The following is a 17236-nucleotide window of genomic DNA, read 5'->3' as shown; positions in this document are numbered from 1 at the left end:
GAGGGGTGGGGACAGAGCAAATTGGGCCAGAAAATGCCAGAATCTGAGCCCTGAGAGACATTATAGTGGTTTCAAGAAGAACCTCAGGAGCTGACTTCTGTGCTGCTGGCTTCAAAGCAGTAGCCAACTTGTGATGCCCAAAGAATAATCTCTTAATTGGGTGGGAACTGTGGAGTTAATTATTACCTGCACTAACATAATAATTTGCTCAGTTTACCATCACCTTTGCTCTCCCTTTCCCGCTGCCTGTCACTGGTCAGGATTAGATTAAAGCTGTTTGTAAAACAGTCTATATGCAAGTCTGATTATACGGGCAGGAGCCTGCTGGTGATTTCTGAAGGCAGCAATAGGAGGAGTTGTGCCGCTGGCAGGCAGCAGATTCAGGGTGTTTTATACAGAGGGCTGTTCCTCCTGGAGCATCTGTACAGGGCTGGGAGTGCTGAGGCAGCTCCTGGCTTTGTGGTGACTAGAAATAGCTGGTGAAGAGGGGAGAGACCGGGTTTGATGTTTTCTGCAGAAGTTGTAACACCAAAACAAAAAAATCTCTTGGACATCAACTTGCAGTACCCCACTAGCAATTAAATAGGGTTTATGCTACATGACTTTGGCCCTATTGTTAAATAATTGGTTCTTCTGAGTTATTTAATGAGGGATTAAACTGTATTTCTCTATCAGAGATACATCCTGGTACTGGGTGGTACGTTGGCTTCCCGTATTTAAGGTGTGTGAGTTGCTATAGGCAGCAGCACATACAGGAATTGCTGTTTAATTTGCATCTAACCTTTGCTCTGCACAGCCCAGAGCACCGAGGACCTTTCACAGAGGGTTAATTGAGATGGGTGGTAGTGGAAGCTAGGTAAGGTAATTCACAATTAAGAGTAAGTAATGCGCTAGTCCAAATTTATAGCAATGGCTCATCTGCCTCTCTTCCTCCTGTCCTGCCTGGTCTGAATAATGAAGGATGGGATCCCCGTGAATGAATATGTTATGGAGATGATACATACAGGAATTAAAACCTGATCAGTACCATTTTTAGAGGGAGGTTACTCTGATATATCCTCTTTCACTGTATCTGTGAGAATATGGTTTAGTGTTGAATTGACCTGGAATCCAAGTTTACAATTTTGGAAAACTTATTGACTCAGAAATGCTGAAACACTTTGCCAATTTCGTTTTGAAAATGTAACTTGTTCCATTTGAATTTGAAATGCAAACAGGATATTTCCTTAGAAGTGAAAATCTGAGAGTTTTGCTCCAGTTAAAAACCTCAGGAAACTCTCAGAAGCACACTGGTGTTGAGGGTTTTTTTTCTTTTTTTTTTTTTTTTTTTTTTTTGGTGGTGGTTCCAGTCTAGGCTTTCTGGCACATGATGTCTTCAGTTGATATTGGACCTGCTGAGCATCCATAGCTCACTAGCAGGACTCAGACCCAGATGGTTTGCTGCCACTCAAAGTACCCAAAACTCCTAATTAAAAACTTACTTGCTTGCTGCAACAGTTATGTGATCTCAAAAGAAAAGGAAAGAGATTGCTCTCTGTTTACACAAACCACATAAATATATAGAACTGGGAGAAAAAATGTTTTTCTGTCCTATAATCACTAAACCACACACAGCAGTGTTTGTGCTGTGAGTAGGCGCAATATCCTATAACGATGTCTGTGCTGTGCAGATACATAATTAAGGGTCTCTTAAAGTCTGTTTTGTTGCTGTAAAAGACAGCACAGCAAATTTATAGTTTTCAACACATCTGTAATGTTACGAGATAGTTGCTTTAAAAAAACCCCACCAGCCTACAAACTTTTTTTCATTTGTGATTTTGCTCTCTAGGTGGCAGGTTTTGACACTAAAACATGGTTTTGGTTCCCGCTCTGAACTCAGGGGCTGAAAATGTGCTGGAGAAAGAGAAGATGAAAACAAAACACTACTACTTTATTCTTTCTGGATGTTATATTGATTTATGATCATATCCTTTTATGTGAGTTGAAGACAGGTGGTAAAGAACCTAGCTGGTTTTCCTCCCTGTGTTCTCAGTACACCCGTGATGTTGAAATTTCTTGTTTTTCAGGCTAGTATGAGTAATGTTGTCTGAACTGTGTGGCTTTGGCAGCCAGATGGGACCTGCCTTAGAGAAATACCTATCTGCATTTTGAAATGGATAAGAAATGGCTTCAGACTGTTTCTTCAAGGGCTTAGCAATTCTGCCTTTTCTTTTTTTGCTCTTATTCAGTTGCCCGAAGCTGGAGGGCAGAAGAGGGGGAGAAGAGGTAGGGCTGTTAGGGAGGAGAGAAATGAATTGTCAGAAGGATTTTTAAAAAATTATTTATAACAGGGGAAAAAACACAAACACAAACCCAATCAGTGTGTAATAAAAAAACCTATGAAATAGTCACCAACTGCCGAGTCCCTAGAGAGAAGCATGAGGAGATTATGCTCCTGGGAAGAAAAGCATCTTCCACACTGCTGTGGCCACCAGGCTCCATACGCTGCAGGTGCTTGGGGCAGTGGGTGAGCAGTGCCATTAGGGTGGACCAGTCCCGCTTCTCTGAGCGTGAGCTGTCGGATGAGACCAATTTTGATTCAGAGTCTTTGGTGTCAACCCTTGCATGGAAGAGGCTGTAGGGGCTCTTGTGGGCCAGAAGCTGTGTTTGAAAACAGCTGCTGTGTATGTGGAGACAGATGTGTGCATGTTTGCATATAAAAATCCTCTGAAGGATTCACAGCCTGGAATGTTTCTTGCTCAAGGTCATCCTCTCTCTTCTTGTTCTGCATTCAGATTGCAAGCCTTACTACTAACCGTAGCTCTAGCTGCAAGGAGAAGCAATAAGCAGGAGATTTAGCCTCCAATCGTTTCAGTCATTTAACTAGATATATTTTATTTATCTTTCTGTAGGCAACTGTTACGTTTGTTCAAGACAGGCACTAAATTTTTTTTTGTTTCCCACAGTACAAATGAATTGGGAGTAAATCCAGCTGAAGCTTCATAGCTGCCAGCCTAGACTCCTGTTCAGCCCTGTCCTGAAACATGGAATTTGGGGCAAGATCCAAATCCATTTCCTGAAGTTTAGACACATGGCAGAATTGAGTGGTTGGGGAACTCAAATGAGAAACAAGGCAAGGACAGCAGAACCTCTGAAATGGTCACGTAGACACGTTTGATCATTGATCCACATTTGATCGTTGATCTCTGATTATAACACAAACTTAGACATCCAAGGCACGCACATTCACAACTACATGGAGACAGCTACACCGGCAGGACAACTGGGTTGGCTTTATCTGGAGCTGCAGTCCTCCTCCCTTTGGCCAAGTGACTCACCCAAAGTTATGTTGAAAGTTTCTGCCAGACCAGACAGCAAGCCCAGTCCCACATTTCAAAAGTCACCTGAGTTTTCCTTCCCATTTTAAGTTTATACTATTTTACTTAGTATGTGCTGTGTCTTCTCATTTCTGATGCATTGAAACACAGCAGCAAATCTGTATTTTTCAATTTGTCCTGTTTATGGTACAGCCCATTCCTGTCGCAAAACCACTGTTAATAGTTTATTTAATGTGTCTTTTAGAAATCATTTGAGAATGCTGAGATCTGATTCTTGTACAGGGAACGAAATCATACAGCATTAATCCACTCTTTCTTGCAATGATTCTAGCAATGATGGAAAACAATATAATTAAAAGCTATTCTTTCAGCCTGGAAATTGTAATTGGATTGTGAATTTTATTGCAGCAGCCTTCAAAAAATAAACAAGAATTAGTCAACTAAAGAAAATAAGCTCAGCTTGTTTCCAGCAGGGCCTGTGTTCTGTGGTTAACTTTAGGGTTTGTTGTTGTTGTTTGTTTGTTTTTTTGTGTTTTTTTTTTTTTGTTTTGTTTTTTTTTTTTTCTTTCTCCTGGCAAATAAGGCATCCTTTGAGGCTGCAAAGATGGATTTTTCCCTAGGGAAACCTGCTGCAGTGCCAGTCACGCCTGAAGCAGGCACCCTCAGTCCTGTCCTCTTTGCTTTCCACCTTGAAGTTTGCTTGGAGCATCTCTGGGTGTATTTAGTGCTCCTGTGGATCAGATTCACTTTGAGATTTGGTGGAGAAGCCAGTGTACCCTAAAGGGGGTGACATAGCAATGTGCAAAAATGAAAGAAAAAACCCCTAATCCTCATGAAATGGGGGTGTTGGAGAGCTTCAGAGACAGAAGAGGGAAGACAACAGCGGAAGGGGGATTGTCTGTATTTATTGCTCACCTATTTAACACAGTCTAGGTTGAAGCACAGAAGAAAATGCTTGTCAAGGTATTTATTAGCTCTGCTTATGATAAATAGGAATTTTTGCCTGAGGCACTTAATGAGGACTGGGTAGAAAACAGGCTTCTCATCCAGTGGGAGCTTCCTTATAGCCCTGCCAGATCCCCTCTGGGCATCTCCTGCAGAATTTTTTGTGTCTCAGCAGCCTGTGAACATGAGTGTTCTTCTTTAAAGCACTTTAGGAAGTCCACCCTCCTCTTCTCTCCTTAACCTTGACCTCGGGGTTCCCAGAGGGAAAGCTGTTTCCAGCTATCTCCAGGCACCTAAATACTACATTGTCAACTTAAATAGTGAAGGCCCATTTGAATTTTTTGTAAGACAGTGAAAAGTGAGGTTTGGTAAACAGTGCGTATTCTTATGGAGACTTTGTTACCTTTGGTTTATGGTTAAAATAAAACCAGTAACAACACAGTCCCTTGAAAATGCTCATATCCATAAAATTGAGATCCTCCTGTTCTCCCCCCAGCCCATGAGATTTTGTAGTCCTCCTCGCTACATCAATGTCCCACAGACAGCACTGGAGACCCTTCCCTGACAGCTTTATGGCTGATGGCTGAAGAACAAACTGTTACTCCTTGCAAATTATTTTCTAGATTGCCACAAAAATATACATCATTGTGTCATGGGATGGCAACTACATTAAATCTGGTTAGATAGTTAGGGTGGGTTGCTGTCATAAATCAGCCTCTGCCTGCCTTGTTGTGATGGAAATACAATCGATAGTTGTGGCAATGGTTTATATAGTTAAAAATATTTCCTTTTGCAAAGCAAATCTTTAATACGTCTCCAATTCATTAACATCCTGTCTATTTACTGCTTTGAAAAAAATCAAACACACAATCCTCTTGGAAATCTGCATTGTCACTTCAATAATGCATCAGTACGAACATTTGGAAGTTGTTAAAAAGGGGAATTATTTCATGATAAAAAAAGAAGAATGAGAACAGCTCAGTTGAAAAGATTGCGTTGTCAGTTCTGATTTAATGTGTGAATAATGCTAGCAGGATGGGGAGAACTTCTCCTGGATAGATTGTTTTTATGTTGTTACAGTCTGTGTGCTGGGATTTACAGTTTGAAACTATTTTTTTTCAGAGGATAGTTGTAGTGAACTGGGGTTTGTTTCATTGCTCTTGACTATAAGGATCACCTGAATGTCAGTCACGCAGAAGCTTGAAGATGGTTTGGATTAGAGGAAGTCATCCTAAAGTTTAGACCAAAAGCCACACTGTCATCTCTCAAGCTCTTGCTGTGTGCTTTGGCATTTAATTCTGTTCTTCAATGCCCAGCTCCTGGAGGCAAGTGTCCCTGTGAGGTTGTCAGCCTGCTGCAATGACTGTATCTTCATTGGGAGTGACAGTTTGGTAGCTCTTACCCCAGGTCTGTGGAGAAAAGCTTGAAAACCTGACTTGCCTGCAACTTAGGAGCTCAGAAACTAACTGGCAGAACTGTATTACGTACTCTGGAGATAAGTGTAGCCAGAAAAAGCTTCTGAAGAGTTCATTTTTGCAAAGGCATAAGCAAGGAAACAATTTCTAGAGGGTTAAGGAGCTGGAGGTTTGAGGACCCTTCTACCCCTTGTAGCAGTTTCCCATCTTTGAAACCATTAAGCAACCTGGCGAAAGTTCCCAGAGAGGCTCTGAACATGGAGGAAATGGAAAAGTTAAACCTCTTCAGTCGATGTGAGTCAGCTACCTCAGGTCCGGGGGTTACACGATGGCAAGAGATGGTTTCCACGTGTCCAAGGGAGGACAGTGGAGTCCTGCACTTTGTTGCTTTTTAACCTGCTTCTGTGTCTGTGCCGTAGCAGGGGAAAGCACACCCAGTAATTTTCCCCCACATTAATCTTTCACAGACAAAGAGGATGCTTAGCTGGAAGTTTCCTGGGGAGGGAAAGGTGCTGGAGGGCAGGCTTTTCTTGGCCATGGGCCTGTGTGAAAAGCACACCCAAGTTTCTATCTCCTTTCAGGCCTATAAAACACCCTGCTCCCATGTGGCTGCAGAAATACCAACACTATGTACCCTGAGAGCCTGGGTTTGTGGAGATTTTGCAAAGACTGTGCAGCCTGGACTCTTTCCAGTAAGAGCATTGTTTGACTTAGCTAAATGAAGCAGGTGATTAAAGAGAGGGTGAGATTAGCCGCTTGTTGGCATTTGATTTGTGAATATTTTTATCCTATTCACTTATTTGTTTTATGTTGTCTCTTTCCGATTAGAAAAGTGAATTCCAGCCTTAGGATTTGAAAATGATGGTCTCCACAGATGCGGCTCTAAACAACAGCTAATAAATGTCAATTATCCCAGGCAGCAGAAGGTCCCTCAAGGGCAGAAGGCTACAAAGTCTGATGACTCATTTGAGCCGTTGATGACCTCTGGTTCACCTACTGTTTGCATCAAACCATACCTGCTCTCTCTTATGGCCTGGCTCTCCTACACAAAATATTAAAGAAGCAGACCTAGATTTGAACCATTACTTCCACACATGGGACAGCTTAAATCCTGCTTGTTAGAAATAAGGATATTGGTATCCTGGTTATTAATGATTTATCTAGTAATTGATCCCCCCCAGGAAAAAAAAAAAAAAAAAAGAAAGGCTGAAAACTTTAGAAATATTACAAACTAGCAAATGATTCCTTAGATGGGGGTTTAGGAGGCAGTAAGATGGAGCAGAAGGGGAAGAGATATCTGACGGTGTGAACAGTTGGCACAGAAGGGGAAGAGAGTGGTTTTGCTCAGCTTCAGATTCAGGCACATAAATCCAGCTTTTGCCAAATGTAGGAGTGGGATTCAACTTCCCACATGGAGATGCCAAGTAGCCAAAACTTCCACATGGGGCCTGTGAAAACGATACAGCATCTATGGAAGATTTATGGGCTAAAGAAGAGCAGATGGAGGCCAGGGAGGGTAGCCTGGGACATCCAGACTGGCATCAGCTGGTTGCTGACTTGACCTTTAGATCTCCATTGAGACTTAGCTTAAACAATCAGCTAACTCCCATATCTGGATGCCAAAATGTAGGTGTCTCTGCAGCTGAATCCCATTTTTAATATTACTGACTGAAAAATAAAAGCTGTGTGTTTGAATTTTGACATAGAGAAGGCTACGTTCATTAACTGGCTTCCTCCTTTGTGTGTGTGTCTGTCTGTCAAGCTGCCTACCTGACCAGAGTGACCAGCATCTGCCTTTCTGTGCTCTACTGCTGTTCAGGAGGTCTGTGCTGCCAGACCGGTGTGATCAGTTTGTCTTTTGTGAATCCGAGTGTTCAGCTATTAATATAGCTATTCAATTGGCAAAACATAGCAGTGTTTTTGGGTCTCTCCTGAGCCTGTGACATAAAGGGTATGTTGTGTCACTTTTCATCACCAAGAGATTTAAGAATTTATTTGAGCTTGGGTCAGTCTTACAGCCCTTTTCAGTTTGATGTGAACTCCAGACCCAGCCTTAATTGCAGGTTGTGAGCCCTGTGGAGAGAACAGGAATGGTTGAAGAAGAAAAAGCTTTTTTCTGCAGTCCTAAATTGTAGATTGGTCCTCCTTTTTCTTTTTGTGATTAATAAGCAAGCACCTGTGTCTGCAAAAGGATTACAGTGCCTCTTTCCTACACTGCCATCCCTACACTGCCATCCTTTTAAGGGGTTAAGATCTCAAGGTATCTCAACTTCTGAAAGGGTTTGCAATGCTTCCATATTTATGAGTGAAGTGATTGTTACAGAGAAGTGTTTGCTGCAGATCATTGGCTAAAATGCTTTGGCCCATATCTTCAGGAGGTGACACTCAATGACCATGATGGTTCTTTCTGGCTTTCAACACCCATGCACCTATTAAATAATTTCTATTCTGCAGCCTTTGATATATCATCCCAGGGCTCACTCCTAATGTGTGTGCTTTGTTTTGTCTGAGCCTGCAAAGCATGTAAAATAGTGGTCTGGATTTGTAACATGGATAACTATTCTTGGAGGGCTTTAACCAAAGTCTACTAACACTTTATCCCAAGGAAACTCAAGCTAAGTACGCTAACCCAGAGGGCAGGAGGTAGTGGCTGGGGGATCATAGGATAATACAAGTTGGGAAGGAAACTTGGGAGGCCTCTAACTCCGTCTCCTGCTTAAAGCAGGGTCAGCTACAAGGTCACTGCAACAAATCCAGGCTGGCAGAAGCATTTGTTTCAGAAAGTTGCTATTTGAAAGTGTAGTTGCTCTTCTCTGCTCTATATCCCCGCCGTTAATCCTGCACTTCGGTTTCCTGTTTGCAGTCTGATTCTGCAGCATCCCCAGTAGACTTTAGATATTTTAGGCTCTTTGTCTGTATGGACACTTGAATTGTCTCTTTTGGTAGAGCCTAATTGTTCATCAGTACTCATTGCCTGGCCTAGAAGTGGAGTGACTCATCTTCAAGCTGTGTCAAAAGAAAAGAAAAAAAATCCTACTGCTCTTGCCCATCACAGTTAATATGAAAGTTGTGCTTCTGCTTCACAATCAGTTTTACTCCCTAGACCCATCATCTCTTGCAAAAATACGTCCAGTGAATTTCTTGGCTTTTCTTTCATTTGGTTAACTCCACACCTCAGGAAGATATGAGATATTAAAATACTTGTCCCTTTCTGTGTGTTTTACAGACTGCAGTGCTTCATGAAACAAGCTGTCTGCATGGGGACCAAAGGGGACCAAAGAACTGATGTTACAGGAAAAGTTCCCATTGACTTCTGTGGTTTGGGGGATGAGGTGCACCACTGGACTGGACCAGAACTAGACAATCATATTCTTTTGTTTGCCTGTCATTGATGACTGCAGCCAGTTCAGCCAGCCCACTAGGCAATCACACTTTGCCGAGGCCCAGATAATGTGAGGGCTTCTCATTCTGTTCATTCCCGATGAGCTCTGCACATGTCCAAGTTGTTTGGAGATCATTGACAAGGATGGAAAAGGAAGGAAAAGAGCTTCTGAAGTGACAACAGTGATGCAAGAACAGGTGGGTAGGGGCTGGACATGGGTATACTGAAACTAGAAATACGAAGAAATAATTTGTGCTTTGGCTTGTTCTACAGCTGGAAATAGGAAAGGGGGGGCAGGAAGCCAAAGAGTGTGATGTGGAAGGTAGCTTGAACCATAGCTCGATGGCCTTGAAGGGTTCTTCTCTCCTACACTTCACCTTCCTGGAACCCATTCATCACCTTTGCTGTTGCAAACTATTTCAGCATTTTCTGTAAATAACCTGTGTGTTTTGGGCCATATTTATAATTCTGAGAGGAAAAATAAGGGAGGCAGAGGGACAAAGGAGCTAGTGCAGAAGTTCCTTTGTATTCTCTTTCCTTTCTATCTATTTCTTCTTTTATCCCTCCTTTATTTTTTTTTTCCTCTCCTTTGATGTGTTCCTGGCTGTCTCTGCACAAGATTAATCATCTGAATGGGAGAAGTGCCACTTTGAGGTAATTGTGAAGGATTACATCCATGATCATTGCAAAAGAGCTGAGGTGTTAAATTTAAAAATGCTGCATTCACGGAACCAGGTGCTGATTTGCTAGTCTCCCTGCTCTGGCAAGAGTCATTCCTGCTATCCACACGGAGAGAAGGGCTTTACAGCAGCAGCTACCATGTAGGGAAAACGCCTCTGTCATCATTTCTTGCAGCTCTGTGAAAAACCTCTGCTTAGTGGGCAATAAAGGACCCTGAAGCAAACAAGGTGGTAGATTATATTAAAAGCAGATTTGCAAATATCCCAGTTAGCATTGTGTCAATTTGAGACCCATACCATTAGGCCAGTGGAACTTTAATCACCTTGTTGGAGAAAGCACAGGGTAGCAGTAAGGAGAGCTCAGAAAAGGGAAATACAAATAATCAGCCCTATGAAAAAGCCTCTGTTGAAAGAAATGAATACAAGATGATTCTATAAAGGGTATCTATCACTCAGGCTTTCCTAGTCATACGAGAGAGCAAGGACTCTCCTAACTAAACACATTTTGAAATGATGAAAGCAAACACCTCTGAACGAATACAGAAGTACCTGGAAGGCCTTCAGCCGTGAGATTTTCTTGAGAAAAACACAGTGAATGAAAGAAACTGATACTTTTAAGAACAACAAAATATCAGTGGTTTCTCTGGCCTGAAAATATAAGTAGGGAGCATGTTTTCAAATGTGTAGTCATCACATGGGAAGGGGCCAGCAGGAGGGCTGGCAGAAATGCCTGGGTTGGGGACCGCTGGAGAGGAAGGAGCCAACAGCAAAGGTGGACACAGTGGAGACCTCCTTTTTGAGATGGGGAAGGTTTTAGTGAGCCTGACGATATTTTTTAACAGGCTAGGTGCCAGTGGTGGTTTTAACACCTCGTTATTTTAAATTAGACTGAACTACATCCAGCTGAGTCCTGCCTGAGAGGCAGATGAACCTTTGTGCCTCAGCTTGTAAGTTAGCAAGCTTTGGTCTGTCCTGGAAAGAAATCTTTCCTGCTGTGAGTAGCAGTGTGTGACTGCCAACTGTGAAGGTTGTCTACCTTCATCCTTGATGCTGTTAGGACTGTGTGTTAGACAGATGATTGCCTGGCTCTGATTTGGCAACCCTTGTAGAACAGTTACTCCTCTGACTGCATAGACACTGATGTAGCATAGCTCAGATTTAGCTCACACAAAGCTAAGGCCACTTTATACTTTTCTAACCAAACATCAGGCAGGAGTGCTAGGTGGCTTAGGAAAGGCTGGTATTCCCCAGTGCAAGAGTAATTTTTGTCCTTGAGGATCAAAAACTTGTTATGGACAGTCCAGCAAGAAAGCAGAAATATTCCTGACTGCTTTCTCTAGAGTATGTACTTTGAATGCTCCTACCTGGATCCTTGCTCTCTCCTTGGAGAACCATGATACTAGGCTGGTGGACTGAACTTCATGTGGAAACCTGCCCCACCTGACATCCAGTCTGCTCTGAGCCAAGTACTTTCTAGAAAATAATGTCCTGACCTGACAAGTTTACTCTACACATGGATCAATATGTCTACAAGGCCTGTTTGCCTTTGAGACTCCTTTCACCACCTCTTCTGCACCTGACCATCCAGTCTCTGAAAAAGCTTGGTGGGAAGAGAGGTCCAAAGTAGTTTTATAACCCAGATTATTTTTTCTCATTCTGAAGCTCTGGAGCAACTTCATAAATTGTGTAATTCCTTATACAACTCCATCTGAGGCTCTTTCCACCCATACATTTGCCCTCTCTGTTTCCCTTAAGATTTCCTGTATTTCCATTCCCTTAATCCCATTTCATCTTTCTCTCAATGCTCTACCATGTGCAGTCATCTTGGTGATATGGTAAGTTTTTCGTTTTCCACTGAGAAATGACTCATTTATCACAGTAGGGGTTCCAGCTCTTCACCAACTGCTTACAGATGCCCTTTGAATTGAGCTTTGAATGGGCTTCATGAATAATAATACAAAAATAACCCAGTGATGTGATTTGACTTTGGCTCTTGGAAACCCATAAATCATCTTAAGCACCATCAGTTAAAAAAGTCCACTGTGGAGAAGAGCATGCTTTTGCCAAGCCAGAAATAGGCTCTGTGCAACCTGTTTACAAGACTTTTAAATCCAGACAAGCGGGGAAAGTAGGTCATTTTGGTCACATGTAGAGACTCAGATGGGGCATCCATTGCTCAGAGACATCCATATCAACACCGTGAAGATGTCACAGTCCAGATGGTTCATGCCCAGAGGGAATGGCACAGCTCAGAGGCAGGGGGTGTTGATGGATACTAAGCAGTCTGAATTCAGGCTGCAGACATCTTCTCACCCAGTGTGGAAGAGGGTCAGTGCAGACTCACACGAGAGGCAAACATCTAGAGCACCATATGACAGGATCGACAGCTTGGCTTCAAGATCTCTTTTCCATTTCAGGAGGTGGGTGCAGGTGGATGGAGACTGACAGTGGTGGTTGGCCAGACAGCCCCAATGATGTAACTAAGCAGGGGGCAATGATGTGTTGCCTCTTTGGGCTGAATCAGAGTGGACCAAGGGGAAGAGAGACCCAGCAGTCTTGGGTTTGCCTCTTGTCCATGCCCTTGTTCAGACCTCATGGACAGAGGAGTGGGAAGGCTCAGCAGGCATGTGGAGGCCCATGAGGATGGGAAGATGAAGGGAATAAATCTGCTTCACAGGATCTGCTCTGTGCAATGCAGCTGTGTGCCTTTATATGTAGTTTATTTGTAAACAACACTTTAGTCTCACTGGGCACATCCTCATGAATGCTTTCAGTTAATTTTAATTCTTCTACCCTGTTATTCATCAGTGACTGCCAGGAAACAAACCAGTCCTAGTATTTTTTTGACGTTTTTTCTTTGATTTGCTTGTCTGTTTCTCTCCTTTCAACCATTTAGTTAATCTTTTGTTTTCAGGGAGAGGGGGAAAAGCTTCTTTCCATCTCCTTCGTGAGAATAGTCCACTTACAGTTCTCTTTTTGTGGGTGCCATGCCAAGTGCATAACATCTATAATTCTGTACCTCTCAGGCTGGAAGAGTCCAGTGTTAGTGTAGGCTAAGATAGACATGGTGATACCAGTGCTATAGCAAGATGTGCCAGATTCCTTTTACTCCTCTCTGATGACTTGATCTGAAGTGCATATGAAGTTGGTGGTAATATTGAATAAAGCCCAGAGAAACAGATGGGGAGGGGAGTTTCATGCCTCAGCCAGCTGTGAGGTGCAATTAGGAGGACTCAGGAGGGGTTGTGTAGCTCGGAGGTGAGGTCCCCCTTGCACCCCTGTTAGTGGAGACAGGTGTAATTGCAGCCCAAGCAGGATGTACATCTCAGTAGGTAGTTTTAGCTCCATCTGCTTCACCTGTGCCACTCTTTCAACTGCACCTGAAGCTGATCCTGAAGGAGCTCTGATTTGCTGGTGAGTTGATTTAACAGTTACTCTATCACCCACTAACATCTCTTAAATAGCTTTTCTGTCCTCTAGCAATCTCTTTGAAATGCTACATTGGTCTTGCAGGGATAGAGGTGAAAGGAGAAAGAGTGCTCCCTGACAGTTAAAGGTATTATTTTTCCACTCTTTTTTTGGTGTTTAGTGTCTGTTTCCTCTAGTGAGGAATGGTGTAAATAGCAGTGCAGTGTCTCACCTGTAACAAAGCTGTGGGTGAGCCTTACCTTGTTATTGCTTTAGCAGTATCTTTGGGAGCTTGAATGTATGGCTGGTCTGACACTGCTGGAGCCTGTTACTGCAGAACTTGATCTTTTTGGCCCTAAAGTGCTTATTCTTAGGAACTTTACTAGCTATGGATATGTGAAACAGGACAGTAAAATTTGCTAGGCAAACTAGGCTTGAACCATCATCACTGCAGATTCAAGGATCGCTTATAGTCCTTTCCTTCATGGCCTGGTGAACACAGCAGTGTTTGATGGAGACTAGATAAATTATGATGAATACAGCTGTATGATAATGGGCTGGTTGCATCTCTGCCAATGTCATAGATCAAATTTGGTTCAGCATTTCAATGTTTTGACTAAACTGATATCCTGAAATATTGTGTCTGCTAATTGTGACTTAAATGCTTGAACTCAGTGGAAACTTGGTGGCTGACTGTGATTAATTGTCATATTTTAATACCGTTGATGCTATGGACCATAAAGTTTGTTTCAACAAAATGCCAGCTAAAGGGGAAGTTAAATGTATTAAAAGGCAGGAATGGTAAAATTGCCTGGGCAGAACACCAAGCTTGGGACTGGCATTTTTTTCCCCTTGCTCTGCTGCTGCTGAACTATAATAAATTTCCTGAGTCTTTCTTTGCCTACTTCAGCTATACCTAACTCAGGAAAGGGATTGTCTCTTCAAATACATCTGTATGGTGCCTCAAGAAATGGGGCTGTAAATACTGCAGTGTGTCTATGTGCTCCTGTAGTAGAATTAATGGTAATTCAGTCTCCCCACAAACGTGTCTAAAATATGGTTATATCTTAGAACGCATGTCAACTGAGGTGAGTGGTAAGCCAGCTGAGTAAGGTCATGCATGAGACTGGGAGAGATAAAGGGGATTTCAGTGGTGACCTGAGTGACATGAGAGTCGAGCAGGATGGTGAGGGTGGTGGAACCAATCGTTCTCTGAAACACCAGCAGAGAGAGGAGGGACACTGGCAGAGTGGGTGTCACGTCCCGCTCAGATGAGGGAGACAAGTGACTCAGATTCGCAAATCCCCAGCGGAGCGGACAAGTCTCCAAGTCCAAACACTTATTAACTACCCACAATGTACTAATTGAACAGACGGTAATTGGCTAAGTATATAGAAAGTTGTGGCAAGCAATGCAGTATGCCTTGCATTTCTTAATGGAAAAGGGAAAAGAGGGAGATAGAGGGAATGGGGAAATACAGATCACCGGTCTGGGTTTCTGTGCTGATCCTGCCAGCGAGGGTTCCAGGAGGCATCTGTCTTTTTTGCTTGCATCTGTCTTCTTCACTCCAGCTCATCCATTTCTTTCCCCCCCTTGATTTATACACACTTTCCTTGGGTACGTCCCCTAGATCGACCCACATACCTACATATCCCCTGTATGGGGAGGGGTAAGGTGTTTCATGGGATGATGTAATTAGCGTGATCACGTTAGCCTTCGTTAGCATATTGAGGGGTGTTAACTTTAATATGCATTTCATGAATAATGTAGTAAAGGTCATTCACTGGACAGATGGCCCCTGAAATTTGTCCAGGTGCACTAGAGCAGAGCTGTCCTGTCTCCACAGGGCTCCCTCCTCCAGCTGCATCCTGTGTTATTCGGGCAGCCTTATCAGCTTCAACCTCCACACTATCCACCCTGTGACTCATAGTTTTGTCTTGCAAGTGTTTGAGGCATTTCTTCTATCAGCCTCAACTTTTGCTTTCTCAGGCTGTTTTTCTTAGTTTCTCGCAGGCCTGGTTTCTCATCTCTCACAGTGGGACCTGTTCTGGGCAGTGACATTGGATCTCTCCCATGTACTGAAATGGTCACCAGATGTTTTCTTTTATCTGAGCCCATGTAGAGACATGGCTGTTTCGTGGTGAGCTTGGTGCAGCCTCTCAGGAGACCCAGACCCTGCCTGTGACTTCTGCTCTCTGATACCTTATTTTGGTTGCCAAGCCTGCCTCTGCTGGGGATAATCAGAGCCTATTCCCTCTGCTTCTTCATATATGAAGCTCAAAATCACTTTCTTGTAAGCTGTGTCTTCTTTCAAGACATGGTTTTCTTGGCAGCGAGAAACTCCAGGTGTTTTCTCCCTTGTGCTGCTGCAATTCCCTGCTCCATTAGTGAGATGGATCAGGTTGAACACAACCCCATTTCCATGATATCTTTAGGGAAACAAGGGGCTTAATTGCTCCTTTTGTTAAGAGGAGAACATTTGGAGAACCCATCAGTTTTACTGCATTTTGGGACAGTCTGTGGACTCCAGACTTCTTCAAAGACACCTCTCAGCATTAGGTTTTAAAAGAGATTATTCCTAGCTGATATCTGTTCTTGTGTTTGTTTAGTGATTAAAAACAACAGGGACAAATATGGGAGATGGCTTGACCTCTGCTAATGTTCTGTGCCATTTTATTTACCTGTGCTGAGCATAGGGATTAAAGATACTGACCTTATCCAACTAGAGAGTTAAGGCAAAATCTATGGAAACTGTGTAATTAGTCAACAGGCTTTAGTATTAACATGAAATAACACTGAAGGCTGAATCACAGCTGATAGTGGAAAGTGAGGAAGGCACTGCTGAAAACTAGCAAATTTACTAACTGTTAGTATCCTTTAAATACTTCCATCTTAGGTGCTGGTGGGCAGTGGAGAAGGTGTGGGAGAGAGCATGGGCAGCCCTGCACAGGTGAGGGTGAGAGCCATGACTTGTCAGGGTGGCATGCCATGGTCCAGCTCCAGGAGACATCAGGTTACCAACAGGAGCTTGCGTAGGGCCTATGGCTGAAATAGCATTTTATGCATTGGGAGAACCGAACTTTGAATAAGGTAGAAGGTATTTCTGTTTTCTAGACCCACCTTCATGGGAGAGACATGGGCCTGGCTATGGCATGGATTGAGGAGACATTGATCAAGGAAAATTCCCTGGAGGGTCCAGTGACTTTAAAGGAGAGGCCAGGTGCTATCTGAAATGCCCCAAATGTTCTCTTAGATAGATGGGCACAGGGCTTCTGCAGGTCCTGTATGGTCTGTGCCCACTCTAGGAGGTTGTCCGATGCCCCAGTGTATCATAGATGGCCTAAGGTACCAGTTTTGGGCATTGAATCATGCCTGTATGTCTCCATCTTCTGTACCTCAGATGGGGGATCCGCACTCTGCTTTCCATTAAAGAGTTTGGGAGCTGGATAGACCCACCAAAACGTGTTTCTGGTGCTCATGAAATCATCTTCTGTTTCTTTACAATCAAGCCTTTTCTTCCCTACTGGAGCAGTTTTAAGAGGTTTTCAAGGCAATTGAGGTAGGCTCTCTATGTGCTTTTTATAAAAAGGACATAAGTTCCTAATTTGAATGTAATCTCATCACTTCAGTGCTGAGCAGAATGCCATTAAGTATGCCAGAGTGCTGTGGTTTAACCCCAGCCAGCAACTAAACACCACACAACAACACATTCACTACACCCCAGTGGGATGGGGGAGAGAACTGGGAGGGTAAACGTGAGAAAACTTGTGGGTTGAGATAAGAATAGTTTAATAATTGAAATAAAATAAAAATAATAACTATATAAAATTGTAATGAAAAGGAAAATAACAAAGAGAGAGAAATAAAACCCAAGAAAGACAAGTGATGCAGATGAAAACGATTGCTTACCACCAACTGACCAATGCCCAGCCAGTCCCTGAGCAGTACCCGCCACCCCCCTGGCCAATCTTCTCCCTAGTTTATATACTGAGCATATGACATCATATGGTCTGGAATATCCCTTGGGTCAGTTGGGGTCAGCTGTCCCAGCTGTGTCCTCTCACAACTCCTTGTGCACCCCCAGCCCAC

This window comes from Strix uralensis, chromosome 4, assembly GCF_047716275.1.
Source record: "Strix uralensis isolate ZFMK-TIS-50842 chromosome 4, bStrUra1, whole genome shotgun sequence".
Classification (NCBI taxonomy): Eukaryota; Metazoa; Chordata; class Aves; order Strigiformes; family Strigidae; genus Strix; species Strix uralensis.
The sequence above is the reverse complement of the archived record's forward strand: the minus strand, read 5'-3'. Positions refer to the sequence as shown.